Genomic DNA, 26,658 nt, shown 5'->3' with positions numbered 1-26,658 from the left:
TGGCGGGGTGTCAGAGAGGAAAAGGCTCTTAAGGGTTTGAAATTTTTTGCAAAGTTTTTTGCAGCTCATTAAGTGCTCTCGTTCTCGAAGGCTGGGTGAATGAAATCTGCGTGTTCGCGTGACGTGGTCTACACTTCTTTTTCACTCCCACACCCTCCCCTTTGATAGGTACGTTGTTCTTACCCCCAAAGCGATTCTTTCGAAACAGTAAGAGATATGTGTACCAAGTTTGGTTGAAGTCGGTCAAGTCGTTTCGGAGTAGATAAGCAACATGTGGTGTCACCGCCAGACACCACACTTGCTAGGTGGTAGCTTAAATCGGCCGCGGTCCATTAGTACATGTCGGACCCGCGTGTCGCCACTGTCAGGATCGCAGACCGAGCGCCACCACAAGGCAGGTCTCGAGAGACGTGCTAGCACTCGCCCCAGTTGTACGACGACGTTGCTAGCGACTACACTGACGAAGCCTTTCTCTCATTTGCCGAGAGACAGTTAGAATAGCCTTCAGCTAAGTTAATGCCTACGACCTAGCAAGGCGCCATTTGTACCATTGCATGTATCTCAAGATAGTCTCACTTGTCTCATCAAGATTGCTGTATACCAAAGGACGATATAAAAGTTAAGTGTTCTAGTAGCTACGTTCTTTTCTTTATCACATTCATTACGAATCCTGTTCCAGACTTCGCGCCAGTCGGCGTGTGTGTACGTGTGCCTATCGGCTACCCGTCACTGTGGACTGGCTGCCTTGTCAGCCCACTACACAACATACACTCCTGGAAATTGAAATAAGAACACCGTGAATTCATTGTCCCAGGAAGGGGAAACTTTATTGACACATTCCTGGGGTCAGATACATCACATGATCACACTGACAGAACCACAGGCACATAGACACAGGCAACAGAGCATGCACAATGTCGGCACTAGTACAGTGTATATCCACCTTTCGCAGCAATGCAGGCTGCTATTCTCCCATGGAGACGATCGTAGAGATGCTGGATGTAGTCCTGTGGAACGGCTTGCCATGCCATTTCCACCTGGCGCCTCAGTTGGACCTGCGTTCGTGCTGGACGTGCAGACCGCGTGAGACGACGCTTCATCCAGTCCCAAACATGCTCAATGGGGGACAGATCCAGAGATCTTGCTGGCCAGGGTAGTTGACTTACACCTTCTAGAGCACGTTGGGTGGCACGGGATACATGCGGACGTGCATTGTCCTGTTGGAACAGCAAGTTCCCTTGCCGGTCTAGGAATGGTAGAACGATGGGTTCGATGACGGTTTGGATGTACCGTGCACTATTCAGTGTCCCCTCGACGATCACCAGTGGTGTACGGCCAGTGTAGGAGATCGCTCCCCACACCATGATGCCGGGTGTTGGCCCTGTGTGCCTCGGTCGTATGCAGTCCTGATTGTGGCGCTCACCTGCACGGCGCCAAACACGCATACGACCATCATTGGCACCAAGGCAGAAGCGACTCTCATCGCTGAAGACGACACGTCTCCATTCGTCCCTCCATTCACGCCTGTCGCGACACCACTGGAGGCGGGCTGCACGATGTTGGGGCGTGAGCGGAAGACGGCCTAACGGTGTGCGGGACCGTAGCCCAGCTTCATGGAGACGGTTGCGAATGGTCCTCGCCGATACCCCAGGAGCAACAGTGTCCCTAATTTGCTGGGAAGTGGCGGTGCGGTCCCCTACGGCACTGCGTAGGATCCTACGGTCTTGGCGTGCATCCGTGCGTCGCTGCGGTCCGGTCCCACGTCGACGGGCACGTGCACCTTCCGCCGACCACTGGCGACAACATCGATGTACTGTGGAGACCTCACGCCCCACGTGTTGAGCAATTCGGCGGTACGTCCACCCGGCCTCCCGCATGCCCACTATACGCCCTCGCTTAAAGTCCGTCAACTGCACATACGGTTCACGTCCACGCTGTCGCGGCATGCTACCAGTGTTAAAGACTGCGATGGAGCTCCGTATGCCACGGCAAACTGGCTGACACTGACGGCGGCGGTGCACAAATGCTGCGCAGCTAGCGCCATTCGACGGCCAACACCGCGGTTCCTGGTGTGTCCGCTGTGCCGTGCGTGTGATCATTGCTTGTACAGCCCTCTCGCAGTGTCCGGAGCAAGTATGGTGGGTCTGACACACCGGTGTGAATGTGTTCTTTTTTCCATTTCCAGGAGTGTATATACATTTTTATAATGTGTACGAATATCTTTTTTTACATCGTCCGATTTTGATGAATATAGCCTATATGGTTCCCTTAGCTACGCTAAAGTTAGCAGTGAAAACCACGTGAAAATTCGTCTAGTAGTTTCGGAGATTAATGTGTTCAAAGATAAACAGACAGGCATGGTGGTTTTACGGATTTGCTATTAGTGTAAAGGATATAGATAAAACCTAACAATCAGAGCGCACGAACAAGGCCAAACAGAGTAAAACAGTTAGCGCTCAATTCACATGTGTGTAAAGCTTAATGTTTAGTAGAACATAACAAGCAGTAAAATCTTTTACCCTTCAGAAAATTTTCAGCGTTACAATAATAAGGGGAGCACAAAACTAATTTAGCAAGCTGTAAAGCACGGGTGTCCAACTCGTGGCCCAAATCAAGTACCAATACGGCCCAAGAAGTGAACATCTATCACACGACCAGGGAAAAAATAAATTCCATAAAACTCCGTTGATGTAAAATTATGATAAAGTGAATATTTTCATGCTGAAACTCCCTCCATACGATGCTATTCTCTCATTGCTCCATCCCGTTTTTTTTCTTTTTTTTCTCAGGAGTTATTGTTAGTAGTGTCAAGTATCTTATGTGCGCCCAAATGTATTGGTCTTCTTCCAGTGTGGCTCAGGTCAGCTAACGGGTCAGGTATCCATGATCTAGAGACCTCAGACTTATATTATATCCAAGCTCGATGTTCTCTTCTACAGGATTGTTCATTAGGGCTCATGGAGCTAACAATGAGGTCTCATTGCACTTCCTCTGACGTCACGACGTCGGCTGCTGCGACCCGATGCATCCCTTAGCTCAACGAATACCTCAAACAGAAGGCACACAAATACAAACAGTGCCGATTGTGTACAATACATTAGTGAAACATTATTTTCCAGAATAACGTTGTAACTCTTCACGTTTACTCATTCACGTACGTCATAAGAGGAACAGAAATTGCTGCGTGATAAATTCGCGTGTATTTCAGGATTTTAAACACCTGGTGACTTCCAGTATGATTTAGCATAATTTCAAACCTTCTCCAAATTTTTTCTCGCTTGCATGCTTAAAGTCAAATATTTAACACATTAACTCACATGTTTAAAGGTGTTTTACACATGAATTAGCTTCTTTAAAGAATCGTTGGTTTACTGTCTGTACAAGTTGTGCAAGAACGCAGCCTCAAATGTCGGTAATTCTCGAGATTATAGAGCAGGGATACACACACACACCGCGGCCAGTTATTGGTCTAATGGTGGGCGACCCTCACGTTCGTTCTCGTCATTTTTTTACTTACCTCTCCTTCCTTCTCAGAAAGGAGAGGACGGGCCCTTGTAAAACATGTTTGTTTTCAGAATACATTATTGGAAGTATATTTGTTTATTAAAGTGAATATTTGTCTAACAAATAACTTTTTGTCTCTCCTCTTGCGGCCATTTACGTAGTCACAGTGAGGCATTTGCGGCCCGCCGTAATACAAAATTTGTACTCCCCCGTATACGGCACGAGCAGCACCTCATACGTGGCACCATGTCGCTCGCCATTATCCCGGGTTTCCCGTAGGGATGGGAAAAACCGACCGGTTAAAACCGGTATTTCAGTTCTGAATAACCGGTATTTTTGATTATTTGTTTGATCTCGGTTATGACAGGTGTATTTTATTTTTTACTAATAACAGAGTAAAAAACCAAAATATCAATTAGCTATAGCAGCAGAACTAAAATTTTTCGTTTTTAAATTAATCTTTTTATTAAAAAAATGAGTAAACATTATTCGTAAAATTTGCATTGGTTTGAAGTATTGCGTTATTATAGAAAATGGGAAAAGCTATCAGTGCTATTTTAATAGCAATGCCAACAGAAACGAGCAACAAACACACGGCATAATAATTGGTTCAGTATTGCTGAGACAATCACGTCCCTGTTTCCGTGTGTCGTGGCTTAAGGTACGAGTCTAGGTGCAGCGGGTAAAGACTCGTCCCCACCTGTCTATAAGGTAGTTTCTCCCTGTCGTAGCCGGACTTTCGTTGTATTGCAGAATGGCGCCAAGGATAGTCTGGAAGTATTTTTACGAAGTGACAAGGCAATTAAGTATAATGCTTCATTTGCTTTGAAAGATTAAACTCTTATCTTCCGCGTCCATGAAATAACAAAAGTGGAAGGAAATTACGGTAACAGTAATAAATTCAAAACTTGACAAGACTTCATTCATGATATATTATAAAAATATAAAGGAGCTGATGTGCTGCCTGTGCGTATATAAAATGCCTTTATCTGCTCGTAGCCCCCTGAAAACGGACAAACTGACACGAAAAATGAAGTTCCTCGGCCTCAGTTTTTGTCCTTTATTACCGACTATTCGAAATGCCCAAATAGCTGTGTGACTCCCGATTACAACATGCTTTGTTGAGCAGAATTTAAAAAAAAAATGGAATCCATAGGAGAATATTGGTTACTTTTTCGTAGTTTCATCCACTTGCCACTTTTCAAGAAAAGCAACAAACGGTGGACGGATTAAGTTCCCTTTTATTTGCCTATTTAATATTTTGATCCTGTGTATCTTGAAAGTGAGTAGTCAAACTTTTTCAATCTTGGTTGGATTTCTACGTTTATTACAGGAAATAATGTCCGCCTCCGGTAGCAGAGTGGTCAGCGCGACAGAATGTCAAAGTCGCCGAAGTGGCGTCAAATCGAAAGACTTGCACCAGGCGAACGGTCTACCCGAAGGGAGGCCCTAGTCACACGACATTTATTATTATTATTACAGGAAATAATACGAATAAAAAGCGGAAATCAGTTTTTTGAGAAACGGGTTATTTTGAATGGTCTTGAGAGTCGTGTTAAACTGGCGTAGTAAAAAAAGTCGACCTCCAGGCTTCTGGTTCCGACGGTTCGTTTTAGCAGGACCGAGAATATTCCCTAACTACAGAAGAGACTGTGTGTCCAGCTGTAACAGAATGTTCGTCACTGGTATCCTTACCAGATAGGACTGACGGAGGACATCGGGAAAGTGCAAAGAAGGGCAGCTCGTTTCGTGTTATTGCGCGATAGGGGTGAGAGTGTCAGATATGATACGCGAGTTGGGGTGGCAGTGACTGAAACAATGGCGGTTTTCTTGGCGGCGAGATCTATTTACGAAATTTCAATTTCCAATTACTGCATCGACCACCCTCAGCACTAATATACACTATGTTGATGTCGCGTCTACGTGTAGATATTTTCAGGCTACCAGTTCCCTTGAAGTCTTGCCAAATATGGGAAGCGATCCCCTAGTTTCCTTTGCTACCGTCAGGCGATATGCAAATGAATTATTTGCTGAACTCAGAATCCTGTTATAAATTTCCCCAATGAGATTCTTGTTCACTTAATAACATCTGCTTATGCAATACAGGCCTCTGTTGAAGAATCGGATTAGGTGAGGTCCCTTGCCTCATACAAAGTAATGATGGATGTAAATTATTAACATCAAGTTAACCACCTAAAATTTTTTACTAGGTTGTAGCACAGGGTTTGTATGTCAGTGTAGGTAGTCTGAAATATCGGGAAAGGTAATCAGATTTATTACATTTCAGAATTTTCTCATTAACGAGGTACGGCTCTTCAATGTGGACGTATTACAAATTAATAAGGAGAAAGGAAACCTACAACTATAAAACCTAGCGATGCAGATTGGCACTTCCCCTTAACTGAATGAGAGCACAAGATTCAAAGTCACGTACTTTCCATCTGTATGTAATCACAGAGATAATGCGAGAATGTGCTTCGATGCTCAATAGGTCAGTTTAACTTCTATGAACTGCAAGGCTGCACGTGTCACGGCCTGGAGCTGCTCTGTGTGTATTACCTATTCTGTTGTTCTGCTCCACAACAGGGTCTCCAGCCGGATGTTCTCGTCGTGTAGTTATACGGATAAGGTGTGATGTCTTTGCAACCAGAGCGGCGCGCATACACGACACAATCCCGTGAAATTATCCAGAGTTTTGGGTGAGGTACACAGCTGTTCCACAATCACTCTGTATCGCCCAGTACAGAATGCTGCGTCCTTATCGGATGGACGCTGAAACAAAAGTGCTTTCTAACAAAAATCTAGTGCGGCATGCCAGTCCGCTGGTGTGGCTGTCCAATCGCAACATTTTGACAAATTTTTCACCAATGAGCGCTACTTCCTCTCGATTGTGAATGCGCGGGAAAAACCGCTTACGTCACGTCGATCTGGCCAGTCGCGGTAGCCTGTAGGTGTCGCCGCTCGTCTGAATAATTTTCCAGACACTTCCATGGCGTTATCATCTAGACGGATACATTCTGTTCCTCTGTCCCACGCTGTAAAAATATGGAGTGGGGTATTCGCGGAGGTACATTCCTCCCTGGTAATGTCGCCCGCGACGCTTTTATGAGCCCAGGGCGACACGGCCGAGGGGGAAACGGCGTCTCCTGGCGTTATTCACTTTAGGGAGACATTCTGCTAGGAATCGTTAGCGCTAGGTTTTCCCCCAAAACAAGTCCCGCCCACTCACCTCGGTTTTCCCAGTCTTTGTTCGGCGCCTGGGCATCGTTTCAGTTGACCCACGTGGTTTGCCGCATTCTGCTGCACTTGGAGTGAATGTTACATTAATATCTTGCCAGGTCTTAAATTGTGCCACATAGTTAAAAGAGACGTTACAGAAAACGTGCACAATTGGCCTCAGCTGTGCCAGGTACTTGCACAGCAAACATAAGAGAAAACAATTTAGCACTGAATTCTTTAAATACGAGAACTCAGTATTCAGATGAATAGCCTATGAAGAAACATAATTCTATGTGAGAAAAAGCACCCAAAGCTAAATCTGGAAAAACCTACCCTCAAAGAATAATTTGCTTGGAGAAAGAGGAACCACAGTATACTTGACACTTGAGTTTCATAACTCAGACAGTATGTGTGAAACAAGCACCAATGTTTACTATACTTCCAGAGAGCATCAAAATTTCTTTGTTCTTGCTAGCTGTTTTTGACTGTTATTCACTGAATAGTTTTGCTGAAAAGTTTTAGGGGTGGAAGAAGAACAAGCACAGCATGAAGGACGTTTCACAGCCGTGAAACACTGCAGTATTTATTTCCTCCATAACTGCTCTGTGACAAACATACACTTCATCATTATTATCTTTAAAAAATGGTTTGAATGACATTTACGAAATTACTAAATCTTTTGGTTAAAAACAGACAGGACAAAGAACAACGACAAATTATTTTCCTGCGACGTTTGCAACAGCATATAGGACACTAATTACACAGAAACACCCGCAGTTCTTTATAACCTCGTTTATAATGTGCAGGTATGGCATTGGAAGAATTTGCAAGTTAAAATTGACCCATTACCCATGCAAATACTAACGAAATATGTCATATAAGCAAATATCTTACTGCTTTCATTGGGCATTTCTGCTTTATGGCATTCTTATATTCTTTAGTTTTCGTGAGCTACTATGACGGCCTACATAAACACTTATTTCTATATAACGTTGATTTTAGACAACAGATTTATTCGACTGCATCCGTGGCATTACTACGAACATGACAGATTCAAGACCATTGTTTTCTCATTGTATGTTTGCTCTGCTGTTTCCCACATAAACGTATTATAACAAGTGAATTAGTTAATGAAAATTTGCCCTTATTGCCCTTAGAGAACATCACGTTACTTTTTGTTTTCTATTGCTGGCGATGCTTTCAATTCTCTGTAAATATTTTTATCTCTTTAATAATGCAAACTCATATTATATTACTATCCAGAAAAACTTAAATTTCTTATCATTTCTGAATTTCATCACAGTGTAACATGTGTTGGACTGTGACGATAACAACTTTGATGTAGCTTCCAGTTTGCTGAATTGGCGGCTGTTTAGGGGAGGGCCTTACACTATGGATAGGCGTGGAGGGGAGTGAAAGGGCGGGAATTATTCCGAGTGAAATCCTAGCGCTAAGGGGACGTCATTCTGCTTGCCTCGCAGTGTTCAGCCGGAAATGCCGCCTGCATGTCGAGCGGTATCAAAGCCCTGCCGCTAGAGACCGCTCTGCCGGTGCCAACACCTCTGCGGTGCTGGAGGTCCCAAAATTCGACCTTCGGGCTAACGCACTGCTGGCTTCACGCCACCGGCACCCTCAGTACAATCCCTCACGAAACTCTATCTGCAAAAATCATTTGCACTTAACGCAATGCAGCACATTCTCATTGCTCATTCCTTAGCCCTCTCTGCTGACATAGCGCAATGAACTGCAAATTTGTTCACGTCAACATATGCTGATTATATGTTTTGACGATGCCATTATGGCCGTATCACTTTAGGACATGGTGTAAAAAAGATCTGAGGATAGTCATTACAGACTGAAACCGGTCATCGTATAAAGAGCTCATATTGTGATCAGAGACTCGAATAAAAAAGCATTTCAAGTTTATTCCAATAAATCACAGATGTTTTGGCCTCAATATGCTATAAACGCACAATGCGCAAAACCGTACCTCTCGGGGAGGCAATATCTCTTTTGTCCGTTGTTACATATCCTGAACTTAAAACCGTTGTCGTTTAGAAAGCGAACAACAGACGCTTCCGAGCCCTCGTAGCGAACTTTGTGCTGTAGTTGGTCAGGGACGTTGCTGGCAGTAGGATACTCTCGTATACTGTGGCATTCTAACCGAGTCCTGCAGACCACTTATTTATTAAAATCGTCCATTTGAGTAAATGTACTTTCCCATTTATATCCCTTTCACGGCGAATTGAAGAAAGCACTCACACCAACAGCTTCTCAAATTACGAGCATCCTAACACGTTACACAGTTTTTTGTGAGTCTCCACATGATTTTGCCGTTATTTTTATGCTTCGGAAAAGTTAATGTTCCATCTTGCTTTGTCATGAGCAAGCTTTCTGAAATCGTTGATGACACGGCGGCCGGTCGGTATCATTGGCCCTTCATGCCCTGTTTAGGAGGAGTTTAGTTTTTTTTAGGATATTACGTATTTATAGAGACATAATTTTCTCGCATTAACGATAAATGCGACAGAAGATATTTTGAAGCTATTTTGCGGTGCCTTTACGAATCATATGTTTCCGATGCGAAAATAATGATTTTATTTCCGAGAAATAGAGCGATGAGATCGTTCTAAAGAGAAATTTACTTATTGCGTGATAAACGCGATATTACAGCGAAATTTGTAGAGAATAACGAGATTCCTCAACAGGACAGAAATATCTATTATCTTTAATATTCCAAATTGTCTCTTTAAGGCATGACGCCAAAAGTGAAAGGGTATAGGGAGGACAAGGTGTTTTCTAAGTAATTCGGCACAAATATTGCCGACTTCGGCTCTAGGGTTCTGGGGAAACGAAAGTTTTGGAATGCTCTCGGGTTGGCTGGGAATCCAACGTCAGCCTGTCTCATCAAGCTCCAGTGCTAATATTCTTGTAATGCGTAATGATACCCACTGGCTGCACGGCTGACAGCGCCGACAGCACCAGGTAGATTTCGGCCTCCTGGTTCAGTGTAGTTGCGGGTGAGCAGCCCCCGCAAGCGAACTCCTGCTCCCTGCACCTGACAGCTGCCAGAGGACTCTTGTATCGCGAATAAGCTGCAAGCGGCGGTGGCCGCCAAAGGAGTCTCTTTGGAAGGTCGGCACCAAACTCGTTGCCAAATGCTTTACAGCGCTAAGTGGCCAAGAGCTTCGGTCAAAGTTTTTGCAGCTACGGTTGCGACTTCTTCCCCAGCTGGACTCTCCCGTGCTGTGATAGGGTATTCCAGTGTCACGGACCCGTTCAAAACTGACAATTCCGTCCACTATAGGCCTTTCTCTTCCAGCCGCGCATTGCACCTCGCGCAAATAGGCCGTAGGGACTCCCCTCTCCTGTAGGTAGACTAGAACCTTTATGTCTTGGTAAAAACAAAATTGTCGTAAGACTGCAGCACAATAGTTGGGAAGCCGCCTGTCGACGTTTCCGTCGCGCTAGCCAGCCACCCATCAGGAAGCGATGAACCAGCCAAAGCTAGACTCACTGCTGCCAATCAGAAGGCATGGGCAGGAACCCGTCGTCCAACTGGTTGGTGGAAGCGACACAACAGCAACAGCGGCACCAACACCAACACCACTCACACCACCGGTGAATACACTGGACGTGCCCTCTTATCGCTGCTACGACCCTCCAAGCCGGAAGCGACGATCGAGGAACAACGAAATGAAAAAGCCGGACTTTGGCAGTTGGTAGGTCCAAAATGCAAACAGCAGCAACATACTCAAACACGTGCGCCCACAGGCTTACAAGGCAAACGCTGAGCGCTTATTCTGAAACGTCCCCTTAGAACAATTATACATGACTGTACTTAAACTGACACACAATATTTTTAGCGCAACGCAATCTGACTTTCAAAAATCCCTACAAAAGAATGGCCCTGACTAACATTAACCTATACCTTTCACAAATCACTTACCTCACAAAAATCTTCGTTACTCAAACTACTGCAATACAGCGAGCGCCACTACTGCCAGCTAAATAAAAGATTCAAACTACGGAAGACACTAACTACTGATAGGCATAGTTAGCAAATGAAAGATTTTAATAGAGAACAAACAATGTATTTACCTTAACAGTGTCGAAAAATCATAATATACATAGCAGTTCATGACATCCAGTCTTACAAATTTCAAAACTCCGCCACTTCTCTCCCCACATCCACCACTGCTGGCGGCTCACCTCCAACTGCACAACGTTACGCGCTATTAACATCCAGCTTCCCAACACTACAATGGCAGACAACAATGCAAACTAGCCACAGACTGCACTCAGCACAGCCAGTGATTTTCATACAAAGCGCTACGTGGCGTTGCCAATAAGAAAACCTAAATAGGCTACTTACAATTCCAACACCGGTTCCAAGCACCAGTAACATGATGGACCACACAAACAACTCTGCAGCGGCTCAAAAACAACATTACACCAGCAGCTACACAGAACACAAGAACACCGACTGGCTTCCAACTAGCTCGTCTCTTCATCAGGGAGAAATACTACACACCAACTTTACAAGAACCTGACGGACCCGCATACTCCGTCGAGGAACACTACCAGCGTCATTCACACCGAATCTCCTTCCGAAACAGCATTCACACTTGAAACGGAACATGAGGCAGCACGATTTGTAACCCACCCCACGCATGATGAAATAAGAAGTATTAGTACCCATGAAATACACTGAAGCGCCAAAGAAACTGGTTCAAAAATGTTCAAAATGTGTGAAATCTTATGGGACTTAACTGCTAAGTTCATCAGTCCCTAAGCTTACACACTTGTGTTCAAATGTGTGTGAAATCTTATGGACTTAACTGCTAAGGTCATCAGTCCCTAAGCTTACACACTACTTAATCTAAATTATCCTAAGGAGAAACACACACACACCCATGCCCGAGGGGAGGACTCGAACCTCCGCCGGGACCAGCCGCACAGTCCATGACTGCAGCGCCCTACACCGCTCGACTAATCCCGCGCGGCAGAGAAACGTACAGGCATGCGTATTCAAATACAGAGATATGTAAACAGGCAGAATATGACGCTGCGGTCGGCAAAGCCTCTATAAGACAAGTGTGTGGCTCAGTTGTTAGATCGGTTACTGCTGCTACGACTGCAGGTTATCAAGATTTAACTGAGTTAGATCGTGGGGTTATAGTCGGCGCATGAGCGATGGGACACAGCATCTCCGAGGTAGTGATGAAGTGAGATTTTCCTGTACGACCATTTCACGAGTGTACCATGAATATCAGGACATCGGTAAAACATCAAATCTCCGACTTCGCTGCAGCCAGAAAAAGATCCTGCAGGAACAGGACCAACGATGACTGAAGAGAATCTTTCAACGTGGCACAAGTGCAATCCTTCGGCAAACTGCTGCAGATTTCAATGCTGGGCCATCAACAAGTGTCAGCGTGCGAACCATTCAACGAAATGTCATCGATATGGGCTTTCTGAGACGAAGGCCTACTCATGTGACTGCATGACACAAAGCTCTATCCTTCACCTGGCCCCATCGACACCGACATTGGACTTTTGATGACTGGAAACATGTTGCCTGGTCGGACGAGTCTCGTTTCAAATTTTATTGAGGGAATGGACGTCTATGGGTATGGAGACAACCTCATGAATCCATGGACCCTGCATTTAATAAGGGGTGGAGGCTCTGTAATGGTTTGGGGCGTGTGATATGAGACTCTTGATACCTCTAGATACAACTCTGATAGGTGACACGTACAATGGCTCTGAGCACTATGGGACCTAACTTCTGAGGTCATCAGTCCCCTAGAACTTAGAATTACTTAAACCTAACTAACCTAAGGACATCAAACACATCCATGCCCGAGGCAGGATTCGAACCTGCGACCGTAGCGGTCGCGCAGTTCCAGACTGTAGCGCCTAGAACCGCTCAGCCACGTCGGCCGGCCATCCTTTCATGTCCATTGTGCATTCCGACTGACTTGGGCAATTCCAGCAGAGTAATGCGACACCCCACACGTCCAGAATTGCTACATAGTGGCTCCAGGAATACTTTTCTGACTTTAAACACTTCCACTGGCCACCAAAATTCCCAGACATTAACATTAATGAGCATATCTGGGATGCCTTCCTCTTCAAAACAGATCTCCATCCCTTCGTACTCTTCATGGCGTCATTTCTCTCCAGCACAACTTCACACATCAGTCGAGTCCATGCCGCGTCGTGTTGCTTCTGCGTGCCTTCAGGGGCGGTACACGATATTGGGCAGGTGTACCACTTTCTTTGGCACTTCGGTGTAACATCGGTTTTTAAGCATACCACAGCTAGAAAGGGTCCTCGTCATGATGGCGTTCAAAACTTTGTGCTCCAAGACTTCACGGATAAAGCTATGAAATAAATCACAAATATCACGAATGCAGTCCTACAACACTAGCAGTTGGAAGGTGGCCAAGGTACTGATGTTCAGGAAGCCAGGACAAAACCACAAAAGTACCGACCTATCAATCTGCTGTGCTCGCTCAACAAGTCTGTTAAGAAGACGATTCTCACGTGCCTCATTAGACATTGCACCACCAATAACACCCAGAGACCGGAGTAATTTGGATCCAGGAATCACCACTCGACAACGCAACTCCACCACGTAGTAGAACATATTACACACGGCAACAACACAAAAAACTACATCTACATATATAGTCCCCAAGCCACCTTACGGTGTGTGGCGTAGGGTGCGCTGTACGACTACTTGTCAGTTCTCCTCCTGTTCCATCGCAAATAGAGCGAGGGAGAAACTACGGCCTGTACGCCTCCGTATGAGTCCTAATATATCGCATCTTATCTTCGTGGTCCTTACACGTATGTTGGCGGCAGCAGAATCGTTAGACAAGCGGCCACTGTGGCCGAGTGGTTCTAGGCGCTTCAGTCTGGAACCGCGCGACTGCTTCAGTAGCAAGTACGAATCCTGCCTCGGGCATGGATATGTGTGATGTCCTTAGGTTAGTTAGGTTTAAGTAGTTCTTACTTCTAGGGGACTGATGACGTCAGATGTTAAGTCCCATAGTGCTCAGAGCCATTTGAACCATTTGAATCGTTCGACAGTCCGCTTCAAATACCGATGGTCCTGGATACCGAAAAGGTCCTCGATCGTCTATGGCACAACGGTCTCATTTGCAAAATCAGCAATGCTGATTTCCCTTACGAGCTCATACTCTCATATCTTACCAAGAGACAAACAGTCAACATGACATGGTATACAAATGGGAGTACCCCAAGGCAGCGTCCTAGGGCCCTTCTTGTTTCATCTCTACATCAACCACTTTCCAACTGCCCAAAGCAGGATAGTAGCCATCTATGTGGATGACACTGCCATCCTAGCGCAAGATTGGAAACCATCAAACATTAATTCAAGATTACAGGCAGCTCGATTTGTTGCAGATAGCAAGAAACCGCTATTTGTTTACTACCTGGGCAGACTATTGCACAGGCTTTTTTCCCTTGGTACTTGCTTTGGCACATTTTTCCCTCTGCCCTTAAAACCTGTACCATTCATTCTATTTTTGAGCACTTCTATCTACTCAATGTGCCCGCATTAGTGGGTAATTCTGTCCAGATGTACAGACAACATCACGGCCCCGTATCCCGTGAACCTGATAGTAACCAACAAAATGAAGTGACCGTAGAACTTTTGTGATGGTCACCATGCAAGTGTGGGTGTGGAGGGGCTCCACTTAACACTCACAAAAAATGTGCGCTTCAGTTTAGAATGGCAGTTCCCCTCGAGTGCTCGGGATTTCTCCTACAGCATCTGCTCGTAACCACTGCCACTGCTGCTCTCCATTCATGTATCCTGCTAACTGCGCGTCTGCCGCCCACCGTATCCCACCTCTCTCACAGCATACCCTGTGCGCTCTCTCTGCTACCCGTTCGCCAAATGCCAAGCAGTGTTGCAAATTTAGCTTTCTCAGAGCTACCTTTGGCATCTTTTTAATACCATTTAGCTGGCAAATGAGTGATTTAGCTGGTATCGGGAAGTATGGCTGTTTCACAGTCACAAGAACAAAAACATAACTACATAGTATAAACAGTTGAGAACATTACTGGAAACGCTGGTGCAGTACAGCTGTCATCAGCGAAGTACCGGGTGATCAAAAAGTCAGTATAAATTTGAAAACTTAGTAAACCACGGAATAATGTAGATAGAGAGGTAAAAATTGACACACACGCTTGGAATGACATGGGGTTTTATTAGAACAAAAAAAAAAAACAAATTTCACAAAATGTCCGACAGATGGCGCTGGACAGCAAAACGTCAGTGACTGCGCATGACAATCGTGTATAAAAGGAGCTGTAATGAGAGAGAGAATCAGATGCGCCAGCAGTCGCAGCATGTTGACGTTACCTGAAAATGCGCTTTTAGTGAAGCTGTATTATCAGAATGCTGAATGTACTAGTTCAGCGTTACGATCCTATCGCCATAGGAAGGGGTTCGAACGGGTAAAGGTCCGTTGACAAATGCATCTGTGGCGAGAATGATTTCGACGTTCGAAGCCACGGGTTGTTCAGACGATAGACCCCGTAGTGGCCGACCGAGTACAAGGCGTAATGCTGCTGATACAGTTCAGGAAGAAATAGAGACTGTAGCGGGTTCGTCTATGCACGGGGAAGTCAGCGCTTGTGCAGTCACACGTCGCAACAGCATTCCATACACTACTGTTTGGTTGACACTGAGGCGTACCCTCCGATGCTATCAGTACAAAATCCATCGGCATCATGAACTGTTACCTGGCGATTTAGTGAAGCGGAGGGCATTTGCGGTGTGGGCGTTTCAAAAGATGGCGGAAGATGACGATTGGTTGAGTAACGTGTTGTGGACCGACGAACCTCATTTCACGCTCCGAGGGTCTGTCAACGCCCGCAACTGCAGAATTTGAGCTACCGAAAATCCCAGAATTGTCGTGGAAACTCCATTGCACGACGAGAAAGTCACGATATGGGTTCGATTTACCACATCTACCGTTATCGGGCCTTTTTTTCTTCGAGGAAAAGCGTGATTCTGGTTTTGTAACTGCTGCCGTGACGGGTGACAGGTACGCCGATATGTTACAGAATCGCATCATCCCCAGCCTGTCTGATAAACACCTGCTGGAACGTACGACGTTTATGCAGGATGGCGCTCCATCCCATATTGCTAGACGCGTGAAAGATCTTTTGCGAGCGTCGTTTGGTGATGATCGTGTGCTCAGCCGCCACTTTCGTCATGCTTAGCCTCCCAGGTCCCCAGACCTCAGTCCGTGCGATTATTGGCTTTGGGGTTACCTGAAGTCGCAAGTGTATCGCGATCGACCGACATCTCTAGGGATGCTGAAAGACAACATCCGACGCCAATGCCTCACCATAACTCCGGACATGCTTTACAGTGCTGTTTACAACATTATTCCTCGACTACAGCTATTGTTGAGGAATGATGGTGGACATACGGAGCATTTCCTGTAAAGAACATCATCTTTGCTTTGTCTTACTTTGTTATGCTAATTATTGCTATTCTGATCAGATGAAGCGCCATCTGTCGGACATTTTTTGAACGTTTGTATTTTTCGGTTCTAATAAAACCCGATGTCATTCCAAGCATGTGTGTCAATTTGTACTTCTCTATCTACATTATTCCGTGATTTATTCAGTTTTCAAATTTATACTGACTTTTTGATCACCCGGTATTACAACTTCGCAATAATGAAGGAAGCTGTTTTAAGCAAAGCAGACTTAGATTTATGCAGGATGAATCAGAAGTCATATATTTCATAGCTGCCATAAACGATGTGCCAGTGGCTGAACTGAGGAGAGGAACAGCAAACTTCTTTTTACTTCAGTAGTTTGCTAAGGTGTCTACCTTATCACAATGCACAGATGATTTGGATCAAGCAATACTACAAATAGGTTTGTTGGATATAAATTAATGTTTAAATTAACATGTAAAGTGATACATATCACCATGAACCATTGAAAATGCGATATCAAGGACATGTCATTCAAAAAGTGTTATACATTCAGAGTGAACGTTTATATTACTGTAATATCCAGCAGATTTAAAAATAAGAAAGTAAACATAAATTTATGTAGTCTGTTACACAGTATAATTACTGCTGAAATAAATTGAACTTAATATCCCTCATTTTCTTTCAACTTTCTTCTGGCTTCTTTTTGCAAGTACGTTTAGCTTATTTCGTTTTGGAGAGTTGGCAACACTGATGCGAAGTTATAGGTCGCGAGTAGTAGCGAGGTCAAGAGTTTCCCTGTGCACCGCAGAGATAAACAGTTTGTGAGTGACATTTTATACGTTTCGGAAAGCAATATTTTATGCGCAAATTTTTTAATGTTCGTATCGAGTGGAAGAAAAAAGATACTGTCACAAAGCATTGCTTTAAAAATAAGCAACATTTAGAGCCGGTTCGAGGACATTTTTCCACTCAAGTGAATTATCATTGGGCGTTCGTCCCCGCACCCCTTTCTCCTCGTACATTTCCACCCATTTAACACTTCGCTACTGATTGAGATATGTCTTGTACAGAAATCTTGCGGTTGTGGCGCCTTTGGCGCCCATTTCAGCTTGGTGTCTCAAGCGGTGTCTTGCGTTGCTTGGGCCTTCATACGGCCCTGGGAAAACCTAGAACAGGGGTGTCTATCGTGCAGCCCGTGGGGTTCACGCCTCCCAAAGCAAGTGCCCGTGTGGCCGAAGAAGTGATCACCTATCACACGATCGATAAAAAATTCAAAAGATTTCGTTAATGTGAAGTTACAATAAATTGAATATTTTCAGTTTGAAATGCTATTCTCTCTTTGAGCCATTCGTTTTTTTATTTATTTTGCGCAGTGGGTATTGTTAGTTGTAACCATATTATGTGCGGCCCAAAAATATGCGTCCTCTTCCAATGCGACAAGAAAGCAATAAAATAAGCAAATACTAGCTGAGGAGACAATATCAAAAAATTACTTCTGAAGAAGCTGACACAAAAATACGATCAGTTACCAAGAAGAACCATAAATATATACCGAAAGCATACTAGTCCAGGCAACCTATTGGTGACCGCAGGTCACAGTAAATGAGGTCACTAATTCAACCAATGCCAGCAGTAAAAGACAGAACAGAAAATTCATTGAGCACTATTAACAATATCATACAGATCCTACAAGGTTTAACATCTTGGCTCTGCAGTGCCCTCGCCATTACGGCAGTAAGATAACATGGTCATCTTAATCAGAAACCGAAATTTTGCACTGTACAACGAAGTCTTGGCTAGACACACATCAAGGCTAGTATCACGTTGCACCTTGTTAACACTCTCTTCCCTGGACCCGAGAAGCCAAGTCCCGTCCTTTCTCCCTGACAGGGGCCGATGCTCCGTGCTGGCGGCGAGCCACCGCAAGTCATACCATAGACTCCACTTCTTTCCTGTGTGGATTACTCTGCTCCTCCGGTTGGATACCTTCTCAGATACTCCCTTCCTGTACAGCCTTCTCGCTGGACGTCTTCATATTGCTACCTCTCCGCTGAGCTAGGGACGGCGGTATCAGTGAAACGACCTGTTTTCGGTTATGTAGACTCTTGCATCACAAGGAAGCAACACAAATGCACATGTGGATTAATACGGTTCTTTATTTTCATGAACTGAACATCCGCGGTATTTGTTACTTGGCGGATAAAATCGCGACCGGCGCGGATATCCGCGGGTCATCTGCGGATAATGAGCAAGGCATCTGCCCAGTACGTTTGTTGCGATGTTAGTTTAAAACTTCAAGTCAGTTGACATTCTTGGAATCTTGCAGGGCTCGGGCAGAGCCGATGTCTGTTGTCCTCAGCCCCTGGCTACGACCATCGTAGCTGTACCCAAGAGACCTGCGCCTAACCTGCCCACTGTCTACCAGAAAGGTGCCCGTTGCCATTTTCCGCTGCCTTCAGTTAGCGCTCTGTAGTGACCAAGTGGTGACAACGTGCATCGTAGCAAATATCAGTGAGAGATCTTTCTTCAAATGAACACCATATCGATAGATACAATTTCGTGTAAGGTGAAAAAAGACGATTTTACATTAGTGAAGGAAAACAAATTGAAATCGCCAATTTGGAAAAAATCGGATACGTATTGGATGACAACAAAAAGATAAAAGATACAGTGGTTTGTTTTGCATGTAAAAAAGTATATTCCTACACTGGACAGAAAAGTGGAACTTCAAATTTGCTAAAACCTTTGTGTGAGGCTGGACAAAGTACTTATTTAAATACCAAGAGAGACGTGAAAGTTCCTGAAGTTCCGCCAAATTTGAAGACAGCTGCGACAGAAAAACGTATCAATCTTGTCAGCAAAGACATTTTACCATTCGAAGTTGCGTGTGGATCTGGGTTTCTCGAGACGGCACAGTTTCTTATTGGTGTGGGGGGCCAAGTACGCTGCAGTGAGTGCTAAGGAACTGCTACCTCATCAAACCACCATATCCAGAAATTTGAAGGAAACGGCCGATCGTCTGCGTGAAACTGTCTCCGCAGAAGTGAAGAATATATTCAGAGATATAGGTGGAGCACTAACTGTCGATTTATGGACTAATTCGTACCGTAAAATAAACTATATGGGAGTGACTGCACATTATGTTAATTATGAAGAAGTCAAACTTTAGGATCGAGTGTTCTGCACCAGAAATTTTGAGAGTGAGATTAAAAAAAACAGGAGAAAACATTAAACTTGAATTAATTAAGATATTACGGTCGTTCGATTTATTCAGTGCTGTGAATAACATCGTGTTCGTTACGGAGAGAGGTCCAAATATTGTGGCAGCACTTCGCTAATACAAGAGGCTCTCGTGCTCAGCACACATTCTTAATATTGTGCTGGAGCACACGACTCGAGGAGACGCGAATGATGAGAAGAGTGACGTGCAGCGACTAATAAATTTCTGTCGAGCTATCACAACTTTCTTTAAAAGATCTGGCCTTCAGAATCGCCTTCAGAAGTGATTGAAAGGAGATATAGACACTCGATGGAACAGTAAATTGGATATGTTTGAGTCTATTAATTCACAATGATTTGAAGTTCTGTCAATTTTGTCAGAGAAAAATCAAGATAATTTGATTGATACTATAGACAAGAGGATGTTGGAAGATATAATAACCTTTCTGACACCGCCGGCCGGAGTGGCCGAGCGATTGCAGGCGCTACAGTCTGGAATCGCGCGATCGCTACGGTCACAGGTTCGAATTCTGCCTCGGGCATGGATGTGTGTGATGTCCTTAGGTTAGTTACGTTTAAGTAGTTCTCAGTTCTAGGGGACTAATGACCTCAGAAGTTAAGTCTCATAGTGCTCAGAGCCATTTGAACCTTTCTGACACCATTTAAAATAGCTTCCTGTGAACCCGAAGCCTCCAAAACCCCTACGCTTTATTTATGTGTGTTGTGGAAGTTAAAACTTCTCTCCTTCCTTGAAAAAAATGATGGCGACAGCCCATTTCTGATAGACTTAAAGAGTACAGCCAAATCCATTTTAATCAGCAAATGGGACATAACAGTAACCCATAAACTTGCAACGTTTTTGAAACCAAAATATAAAAACCTAAAATTTCTTAGCAGTGCCGAAAAAGATGAAGTTCTAAAGGAAGCGAAAAATTATGTTGCGAGAAATTGTCCACAGTTAAAAGATAAGGAGGAAACAACATCTGGAATTCCTGCAAAAAAAAAAAAAAAAACAGAAGTCTGACGTACTTTTTAATGAATTTGAAGATTCCTCAGAAGATGAATCGACGAAAGATCTTTGCGTCAGATGAAATTCTCAGATATACGAATGATAAAGTCCAACTTTCGGAAGGCATCGACCTGACAACTTGGTGGCATGGACGTGAAAACTTCTATCCGCGCCTTTCCAAACTCGCATACTTCGTGCACTGCATTCCAGCGTCCAGCGCGCCATCTGACAGAAGCTTCTCTATATCGGGACAAATAATGCAGGACCGGCGCACGTCTTTGAAGCCACAGACGATTGATGACATCATGTTCCTGCACAGTAATCTTTCAAAGCAAAAAGGTTCTTGTACAGCTTCTCTTACTTCACTGTATTTTTTGGGCTTATCTGAATTAGTTACAATTTTTTTCCATTGATTCATTCTTTTACAGGATATCAATCAGAAGCAAGCAGAAGATGAAAATATTTAATCTGAAGCCTGCGGGTTTTTATTGTAATATTTATAGTAAAGAATTTCCTCGACATATTGTTAGTATTTTTACTATTCCCAACAAGAACATTTAAGTAGCATTAGGTAAAAGAAGGAAATATTTAACAAGCAATTTGTTTTGTTGTAATTTTCATATTAAAGAGCTCACTTTTAAGTTTTTACTCTTCGCAACAAGAACATTCAACAGCTAACACGTCAATATTATTAAGCTAGGTAATGGTGATCTCATAAGTGCCTACCTAAATTTCAGCGTGCACTACAGTAACAATTGCAGCCGCCGAGCATTGTCACTCTTTGTGAACAGTGAAACAGCCCGGCCGGAGCGGTGGCACGGCGGGCCTTGTAATTAATTACAAGTGGGACTTCAAACTACAGCTCACGACCACCAACAAGCTGTGACTGTGATAGCCCGTGAAAGATTATTCTGATCACATTGAAAACTTACAAAATATTCAAATCATCCAAAATAATAATGTGTCTTTTAATTTACCAGCCAATTAGTAAAGATAAGGGCTGAAATTCGTAACAAAATTGAACATTTTAACTGTAACTTGTGTAACACCCCACCCGTTACTTATCTGGTTTTGGTGTGTGTTCACCCCCAGGTAATTGACTAACAGATCAACAGAGAGTGCAAAACTGTCGCAATGTCGGATAACGCAAACAAAGTAATAAGGCCCTGCGACTCCTGAATGAACTGCGGTGGCAGTGTTGACATTAATTGATTCAGAATTGATCCCTTTTAATTACAAAGGGGTGCACATTGATGTTATATTCAGCTATTGAACACCAGATGCAAATGTTGAACATAAAATTAATTAAGAAAGTGACTTGGGATTTCAACTACTTGATTGAAAACAGATGCAGTCCACTAGCACAAATTTATTGTAACTCACGACCTTCAATCATCACATTACATGACTCTCCTAACAGGCAGTGGTAATAAATTGCGTTTGCGGGGAGTAAAGCGTGATAAGTCAAAAGTAATTCCTATCGACTGACCCAAGCGTAATGCGAAGTGCGAGAAGAATTCTACAGTACAGGGCCCATGAAACTCTCGTGGAAACTTTACCGACGTGATCCAACAAATTAATCAGTGGCCGGAGCGGGCGCAATATCACCGAATACAGCGTGGCGGAGCGGTGTCGTTGTGCGGACGTCGGCCGACCTCGTGGTGCTGCAAGGCTGTGCTCGTCTATTCACTCCTAGCTATCTTGCTCAGTACATAGCTGAACCAAAACTTCGTATCTCCAAGCTCAATCGTTCCATTTGCTAAGTCCTAAACTCCAGAGAAGCTCACTCTTTCTCAGGCAAGCTGAGTAAAGAACGCCACCTCCGCACTCTAGGCAAGCTTGGAACAGAAGACCTCTATGGAGACTTCTGCCAGTCCGCTCTTCGCCTCGGTTTCCCCTCCAGCAAAATCACTTACGCCATTTGCAGCGCAAGTCGCGTTAATTATGCGTTGCTTCCCAGCGCCGACCAATGCCTGCTCTGGGAAGTGAACAAATTTCCCACAAAATTTCCCTTCCTCTCAACTTCTGCTGTTTAGCTCCGCCCAGGCCATCCATGAAGGTTAGCGTCTGCACAAAACACCAATTTTTCCGGAATTCTGACTCCCAGGAGAGTACTTCAAATTCCGCGGTCCTACATTCCCATCGGAGACCGGCGTATTTCATTCTGTCTCTCTTCACCTGATTTACTTCAGACTCTGCGGACCGTGAATTCAGCGTGAAGTTGCTATAGCCACGAACATGCATATTTTGGCTCTGTTGACTGCTCCACTGTAGCTTTGCGCGGCTTTCTTGCATGTTTCACTGAAAACAGGACGACGGACATTTATCAACAAGCGTACAAGTTCTCCATCTGCTTCCCGGCACACCAGCATGGGGTCAACCACCCACTCACTGTCACTCATCTTAAGGCAGCTGGAGGCCGCGCCCCGTTACCGCTTTCTCAGAGCTTGAGCCGCCTTTAGCTCCCTATTGTCGCTTCCCTTCGCCGCTCCCCCGCTGGCCACGGTCAATTCTGAATACTTCCCTGGGATAAACTAGCCTCCAGTAAATCCACGTGTTTCCACAAAGTTTTCATGTCATGTGAATTACTTTAAAACCATCACCCAACATTAAATATTCCAATACGTCCATACTATACCCTCTACAAGATGCATTGTGCCTTGTCAGTCTTTTTTGTTCAGCCCTACTGTTCGCTCACCGTGAGTTCGGTGATCTTTAATGACTTCATGTAAGGGGCATAGTTCTTGCCATCTTACACTTGGTATTGCTTAACAGGGAACAGTGCCAAACATTTGAAGTTATGGGACAGTGGTTTTTATAAAGACATCTTGAAATCGTTTGCATTCCATTAAACTTTGAAAAAAAAATATTTTTTAAAATTGAAAGTACAACTTCAAAATCTACTGCAAATTTTGTCTTAGTAATTTAGACCAATGTTGAGGATGTTTTAAAGTGTGAAACTTTGTTTATTTGAGAATGAAACAGACATTTCATTTATCGCTAGGTCTTAATTGGATAAATCAGCCAAAAGGTGAGGTTCGAGATTTCAATTGTATTTTTAGCTAAAGCTAAATGGACTCCTAATTTTTATAGTCACTGATTTTGTTGCAGTCTTCGGAAGACGAGTTATTTCTTCCAGACAAGGTCAATTATTGTTGGCAGTTTAACTTTTTCACAGGTGCGCCAGCGTTTTGCAGTGTAGGCCTAATACTGTAAATATTTTCACCTGGAAATGACGAGGACTGAACGCTTAAGCTATAATACAATCATTAGCTGACATGGATGGCTTCAAAATTTGACACATCCAAGCAGTGAGTACAAAAAAACTGTCGGCAAATGATGCAATGTGCTAGTAACAGTTTAAACCATTGTCATTTTCAGCTGCCTTGGCACAAGAGCAGTGAAATATAATTGTTTCTATACACGTATTTTCATCATTTAATACTATTACATTGAATTTTATTTTTTAAAATAGCGTTTCCAATCTCACGAGATCCGAGCCGCTACTGTGTGTGCTCCGGAGCGCCAATGCTTTCCTGTTTGGAATAGTCTTCTTTAGAGTAGGTATAGAGCATTTCCTGTGATTTAAGAAGTAAAAAGTAGTTAAGTTATCGCAGAATGGCACCCTAACAATATCTCATTACATACCATAATAATAAGTACTACTGTCTATTACTATTAATTACTCATTCAAAACTTAAATATATGTGGATGCGGATAAGGAACTTGCGGATGCGGATTAATTGCTACGGATGTGGATGCGGTTGCGGATTAGGACCTTGCGGATGCGGTGCGGATGCGGATTGCACTTTTCTTATCCGCGCCGATCTCTATTCATTGACACGTAGACGGACTCAGAAACATTGTTTTTGTGAAGCACAATTGGCTTTTTTTTTTCTACGCAAAGTAATGACTGCTATCGACAGTTGACCTCTTCTTGATTCTACATTCCCAGATTTCCGTAAGCCTTTTGACACCGCTCCTCACAAGCGGATTCTAATCAAACTGCGTGTCTGTGTATTTTTATTTTCTCACAGATAGATCACAGACCTCAGTAACTGACGGAAATGGTTCAAATGGCTCTAAGCACTATGGGACTTAACAACTGAGATCATCAGTTCCCTAGAGCTACTTTACCCTAACTAATCTAAGGACATCACACACATTCATGCCCGAGGTAGGATTCGAACCCGCGAGCGTAGCGGTTCCAGACTAAAGCGCCTGCCGTGATGATGCTAGTAGCGCCGGCGGAGATTTTGCTATTAATTGAAGATTTTTTTGGTAAATTGCCTTTTCGTTGCACGTAGTTGTTTCGTGCTAACGCACTGGAGGGATTTTGTCAGATTTGCGTATGGATACACACAGAGTATTTATTGAGTATAGACATTGTGCAATAATTAGAAGTCTGTGTAAAGTTTGTCAGCATTTAAATCATCAATTTTCTGAATGTAGTAAATTAAACGTTAAAAAATGAAAGAAACCAATACAAACTTTTAATTAAACGTTAAAATCAATTAAACGTTAAAAACAGGAAAGAAACAAATTAAAAACTTCTAATTTACTATATTCAGAAAATTTCGTATCTTTGTTGTGGCCAGAAACGTGTTTATTGAGTATAGACATTGTGAAATAATTAGAAGACTGTGTAAAGTTTGACAGAATTTAAATCATCAATTTTCTGAATATAGTAAATTAGAAGTTTTTAATTTGTTTCTTTCCTGTTTTTAACGTTTAATTGATTTTAACGTTTAGTTAAAAGTTTGTATTGGTTTCTTTCATTTTTTAACGTTTAATTTACTACATTCAGAAAATTGATGATTTAAATGCTTACAAACTTTATACAGACTTCTAATTATTGCACAATGTCTATACTCAATAAATACGTTTCTCGCCACAACAAAGGTACGAATGTTACTCTGACTGTATGTATACATAAATCTGACAAAATCCTTCCAGTGTGCAAGCAACCAACGACTGCGTGCAGCGAAAAAGGCAAATTACCAAAAAAAATCCTCCGGCGCTACTAGCACGATCACGGCAGTCTGCGACCCCTCATGTCGCGCGTCTTCCTTCCAACGCACGCTTCCTCTGACCACTTCCGACTCCCCTCGACAACTGCTCGCTCGCTACTACTCGCGATAATAATATCTCAGACCCAGAGTTTGTGTATACACACAGCAGAATCATAGACGTCCATCTCTCAAGGGCAGCTGGTCTTGTATTATCACGAAAAAGGGGAGTGTCAGTTACGGAAATGGTATGCGAGTTAGGTTGGCAATCATTAAAACAAAGGCGTTTCTCATTGCGGCGAGGAATTTCAGTAATCAACTTGATTTTCCGAAGGCGAAAATATTTTGTTGACTCAAACCTACATAGGAAGAAATAATCGGCGTAATAAAATAAGAGGAATTGGATCTTGCACGAAAAGATTTAAGTGATCTCTTTCCCCACTTGCTTTTCGAGAATGGAACGACGGAGATAGAGTCTGAAAGTGATCTGTTGTATACACTGATCAACATCCACGTGATAATAAAATTTGCTTTATTAGGTGTATCCAGGACACCACTTAATTTTACAATAGATAACCTTCTTTGGAAGATAAAAAGGCTTTTCTCCTGCCCAAAAATTTAGTATCAAAACACGAATATAACACCTCAATAAAATTGACTTTTATAACTGAACTGATTTTACGTTCCTTGGTAGTGCTCTCTCGATGCTCTCCAACGGATGCCGAGGAGGTAGACGGGCGCCTCTTCCGGGTCGAAGGCTGGCGTATTGAAGACGGGCACCTGGTCGATCCGGCTGCGACGAAGTTTCTTCCTGGCGGCGGTCCGCGGCGTGTCGAAAAGCCCCTGTTTCCTTTCCTGTCGGCTATTTAACCCGGCGGCTCTAATCTTCCTCCGCGGATTCAGTCGTGAGGATTGGTGGCCGTGGGCGATATCCGATTGGCGGATGATGATGTCATCGTATTACCGCGTCGGAAAAAGGGGTCTCGCGCGGGCGTATTCCGCGGCTGCTTTCATGTTTGGCGGGAAACGCCTCTAGTGCCGGCTGGCGGAACGCGCCGAAACTACGTTGCAAAATGGCTCTGAGCACTATGGGACTCAATATCTTAGGTCATAAGTCCCCTAGAACTTAGAACTACTTAAACCTAACTAACCTAAGGACATCACACACATCCATGCCCGAGGCAGGATTCGAACCTGAGAC

The 26,658-nt window shown here is 43.8% G+C and overlaps 1 protein-coding gene across 1 annotated transcript in view; it reads left to right on the top strand.

The window, feature by feature from the left end:
- Positions 1-26,658, top strand: part of LOC126263556 (retinol-binding protein pinta-like) — a 104,099-nt gene that overhangs the window by 40,422 nt on the left and 37,019 nt on the right. The window lies entirely within an intron of this gene.

Source organism: Schistocerca nitens, chromosome 6 (genome assembly GCF_023898315.1).
Source record: "Schistocerca nitens isolate TAMUIC-IGC-003100 chromosome 6, iqSchNite1.1, whole genome shotgun sequence".
NCBI classification, from domain to species: domain Eukaryota; kingdom Metazoa; phylum Arthropoda; class Insecta; order Orthoptera; family Acrididae; genus Schistocerca; species Schistocerca nitens.
The sequence above is the reverse complement of the archived record's forward strand: the minus strand, read 5'-3'. Positions and strand labels throughout refer to the sequence as shown.